Here is a 5,200-nt window from a genome sequence, read left to right as displayed (position 1 = left end):
CTTCCTGCCTCCCCGCGACGGCCCCGCTCCCTCCCGGTCACGCGTCGGCCACCCCAGCTCCGACCCCCTCCGCCCTGCGTTAGCCGTCGTCCCTCCGCCGCCTCCCTTGGCCTGGCCGCCAGCGCCGGCGTGCGCCGCGCGCCCTCGGGGTTGCGCCCGCACCCCCTTGCACACGGCGCCCGACGCCCGTTGTGCCCGCTCGGACGCACGCCCGCCCCGGAAGCCCGCGCGCCCGTTATGCCCCTGTGGGCCGATGACAGTGGGAGCCCACACCCCCCAGAAAGTTTTAATAAAAAAAAGATTAAAAATAATAATAATAAAAATAAATAAATAAATAAATAAATAATAATTAAATTAATTAATTAGTTAAAGAATTATTTAAGCTAATTAATCATAATTAGATTAACCTAATTAACTATTAGTTAATTAATCAAACAATGACAGTGGGGCCCGCCCCCCTAATTAATTATGGTTAGTTTAATTAATCAGTTAATTAAAATGTGTCACTGACCAGTGGGACCCACTGGTCAGGTTGACCAGTCAACTCTGTAGACTGCTGATGTCAGCATGACATCATGCTGATGTCATTAATCTATTTTTCGAATTAATTTAAATAATTAATTAAATTTCAGAAATTAATAAAATCTTTAAAAAAATCATATCTTTTAATCCGTAACTCGGATTAAAATATTTTCAACGTGAAAGTTGCTCAGAGCGACGAGACGAATCCGGATACGCGGTCCGTTCGTCCGCCACACACCCCTAACCTATCGAACCCGCAACTTTCCCCCTCCGGCTCCTCTGCCCGAAAACACGAAACACCGGGAATACTTTCCCGGGGGTTTTCCCCCCTTCACCGGTATCACCTACTACCGCGTTAGGGCACACCGAACACCGCGTATTGCCTTGATATATTTTGTGGTGCTTTGTTTGCTCCGTATTCATTATTTCTTCCCCCTCTTCTCTCCCGTAGACTACGAGACCGACGCTGCTGCTGACCAGTTCGACTACGGAGTTGACGGCCCTTCTCTCTTGCCAGAGCAACCAGGCAAGCCCCCCCTTGATCACCAGATATCGCCTACTCTTCTCTATACTGCTTGCATTAGAGTAGCGTAGCATGTTACTACTTTTCGTTAATCCTATTCTGATGCATAGCCTGTCATTGCTGCTACAGTCATTGATACCTTACCCGCAATCCTAAATGCTTAGTATAGGATGCTAGTGTTCCATCAGTGGCCCTACACTCTTGTCCGTCTGCCATGCTATACTACTGGGCTGTGATCACTTCGGGAGGTGATCACGGGCATATACTATATACTTTACACTGTTACATTACCTGTGATACTGTTCGGAGTTGGGGGCTGAAAGGACAGGTGGCTCCATCCCGGTAGAGGTGGGCCTGGGTTCCCGACGGCCCCCGACTGTTACTTTGTGGCGGAGCGGCAGGGCAGGTTGAGACCACCTAGGAGACAGGTGGGCCTGGCCCTGTTCGGCGTTCGCGGATACTTAACACGCTTAACGAGATCTTGGTATTTGATCTGAGTCGGCTACGAGCCTATACGCACTAACCATCTACGCGGGAGTAGTTATGGGTATCCCGGCGTCGTGGTATCAGCCGAAGCCTTCTTGACGTCAGCGAGTGAGTGGCACGCGCCGGGTTGGACTGCGTTAATGCAACTTCCTTTGTAATGGAGGTTGCTAGGTCTGCTCACCGGCTGCGTACGCAACGTGCAGGTGTGCAATGGGCGATGGGCCCAGACCCCTGCGCGCATAGGATTTAGACCGGCGTGCTGACCTCTCTGTTGTGCCTAGGTGGGGCTGCGACGTGTTGATCTTCCGAGGCCGGGCATGACCCAGGAAAGTGTGTCCGGCCAAATGGGATCGAGCGTGTTGGGTTATGTGGTGCACCCCTGCAGGGAAGTTAATCTATTCGAATAGCCGTGATCTTCGGTAACAGGACGACTTGGAGTTGTACCTTGACCTTATGACAACTAGAACCGGATACTTAATAAAACACACCCTTCCAAGTTCCACAGACAACCCGGTGATCGCTTTTCCGCAGGGCGACGAGGAGAGGATCGCCGGGTAGGATTATGCTATGCGATGCGACTGGAGATGCTACTTGGAGATGCTACTTGGAGATGCTACTTGGAGATGCTACTTGGAGGACTTCAATCTATTCTCTTCTACATGCTGCAAGACGGAGGCTGCCAGAAGCGTAGTCTTCGACAGGATTAGCTATCCCCCTCTTATTCTGGCATTCTGCAGTTCAGTCCACCGATATGGCCCTTTACACATATACCCATGCATATGTAGTGTAGCTCCTTGCTTGCGAGTACTTTCGGTGAGTACTCACGGTTGCTTTCCTCCCTCTTTTCCCCTTTCCCTTCTACCTGGTTGTCGCAACCAGATGCTGGAGCCCTGGAGCCAGACGCCACCGTCGACGATGATTCCTACTACACTGGAGGTGCCTACTACTACGTGCAGGCCGCTGACGACGACCTGGAGTAGTTTAGGAGGATCCCAGGCAGGAGGCCTGCGCCTCTTTCGATCTGTATCCCAGTTTGTGCTAGCCTTCTTAAGGCAAACTTGTTTAACTTATGTCTGTACTCAGATATTGTTGCTTCCGCTGACTCGTCTATGATCGAGCACTTGTATTCGAGCCCTCGAGGCCCCTGGCTTGTATTATGATGCTTGTATGACTTATTTATGTTTTAGAGTTGTGTTGTGATATCTTCCTGTGAGTCCCTGATCTTGATCGTACACGTTTGCGTGCATGAATTGTGTACGATTGAATCGGGGGCGTCACAAGTTGGTATCAGAGCCGACTGCCTGTAGGAATCCCCCTTTCCAACTCCTTGGCCGAAGTCGAGTCTAGTCGTTGAAAAACTTTTACTAACATGGCTGTGTGGCCCATGGGCCCACGTCGCCATCGGGTGGTAGTAGGATCTTTTACTCCTCGACCTATACTCTGGGACTCTGATCTCTCTACTATTCGGGTTAAATGAATTTGCTAACTCTAAGATTAGGATCTCGTGATCGCATCCACCCGGAGAGCCCCTTACTGCAGAGGATCGCCTGCTACATCAGAAGATTCCGAAGATACTCTCTGATGTTCTCTCGAGACTTTGTGCCCATCACTTTTGCTATTCCTGACCACCGATAAATCCGTATGGATAACTACTTACACTTGCCATTCATATGATCATCCCCCATTGATCTTGTTATTACAAGATACCCCGAAGTTTTCTCTATTGTTCCGAAAATACTTTGTGCCTACTGCCTAGCAGTTCTTTGCCACATGAATACCCCTTCAAATAAATCCCCGCACTTGTTGAGTATCTGCTCATCCCCAGTTGTTCATGTGTTCCACAAAAGTCTTCAATATACTATTCGATCTTCCGAAAATCCTCTGGAGCCTTTGGCTCTTGAAATTCTTGCTTGTTTGCATTATGGTTAATCCTATAAGTCTCGTAGTCTTATTGACATTCCTTGTCATTATCATTTTGAGTCTGTCGACTCAATATGTTTGCGAATACCCGCAATCATCATTGATCCTTATAAATTACCTTTCCGGCTGAGCTGCCATTCTTTTAACTGGAATTGGTTCTCGACCAATCCAATTGTCGTTGATTGTACCGTAAGGCTATTCAACTTATCCATCCCTAATCAGAGCATTGCTTCTGATCCCTTGATTAGGAAATCATAATTCCTTGGCATTTGACAATTGAGTTAGTCAGTTGTTTCTATAATTTGATCTCCTTGCATTCTTCTTCCTCTAGTTGAGTACCGATGCTCATGTCAGATCCCTTGTGGACCACCAGATCCTTTGTTGGATTTTATCTGACAATGCCCTTCATATTCAATAACCTTGTGAGCCTTTCCTCTGATACATAATGCCTTTGGTAAATTGTATCCTCTGCTTTCTCAACCATGCTCTGCCTTCGAGCTTGAGTTAATTATTTCTAAAGATTCTGGTATATGATTCCAAGAAGCCCCTATGGGTTGAACATATGCCTTCACTAAACCGTGTGAACCCGAAAGTTTTCACGAATCATACTCTTATGGTGCTTCACCAGACAAAATTTCAACACTGCAACTTCATTGAACGTGAGAAGTGAATGAAAGGTTATGCATTGGAGAAGTGGGAGTCGACCTTGAACTTGTGTTCATGCCCATGGACGCGATTTATATCCTATCATGAAATCTTCTTGTAACAATAACTATTTCCTTGATAACTAACCTATGGTATCTGTGAATTGATTCCTTGCAACCGTGGTTCCGACCATGATTGTTCTTCTTTGATCTCATTTCTCGGACAAGTTAAAACAATTGTCTTCTATGGATCAATACACCAGTCCAACCTTTACTTTGATCTTGTGTCGAGTATTACCCCCCTGGTATCTCGAGATTATCATGGAACTGCATAACTTTTTATGAGTTCTTCATCAAGTGCTACCTTCCCACTGATTCCAATTTTTCGCGGGCTCTGAGTTATTGAACACTCAAAGACACCGATAACTGAACCGAGTCCGCTCTACGGTTCAACAACTCTTCAGTAAGCTTCTATAAGTACGAGTTTGTTACCCGATCACGCCATTCCTAGCCTGTTTGGCTATATCATTGTCGTGACGATTCTAACAGTGCTACCTGGTCCTTATTCTCGGAGCACCAATTTTCGACGATGAACTAACCTTACGTCGATTTTCCTCGTCATACCCTTTCACCTTAAACAACAAGCTTGAGTTCGAGTTTGTGTCGTAACTGTGGTTCCAATAACCTCTTGCTTCATCATTCCTTTGACTTGATGTCGTCGCTGATTGACTACATCTGCATGAAATCTCTCGACAATTGTGTCGTGGTCATCATCAACCTTATGAGCTCTTCCAGGAATTCAATTGAATTCATGATGGGTAATACCATCCTTGCCCCTCGATGATTCCTGTTCTCATCGACCACTTTATTGCCTTCCGTTCAACACAACTTGTTCGTGTTTTGTGTAAACCTTGAGATCACTGCTACCCAGCAGTTGATCTTCCTTACCTCGGAAGTATTACCATCTCTTTTTGTCAAGAATGTGGTGAGAATTTCACCACCTCTTAATAATTCTTGATATCATAATACTTCTTGCCATCTTCGTTCATTCCTTGGTCCCCGTATTGTTTTCAACCGGAATACCGACAATGGAGCTATGACGTGT

Source organism: Triticum dicoccoides, chromosome 7A (genome assembly GCF_002162155.2).
Source record: "Triticum dicoccoides isolate Atlit2015 ecotype Zavitan chromosome 7A, WEW_v2.0, whole genome shotgun sequence".
Taxonomy (NCBI): Eukaryota; Viridiplantae; Streptophyta; class Magnoliopsida; order Poales; family Poaceae; genus Triticum; species Triticum dicoccoides.
This window is presented reverse-complemented; position numbering follows the sequence as displayed.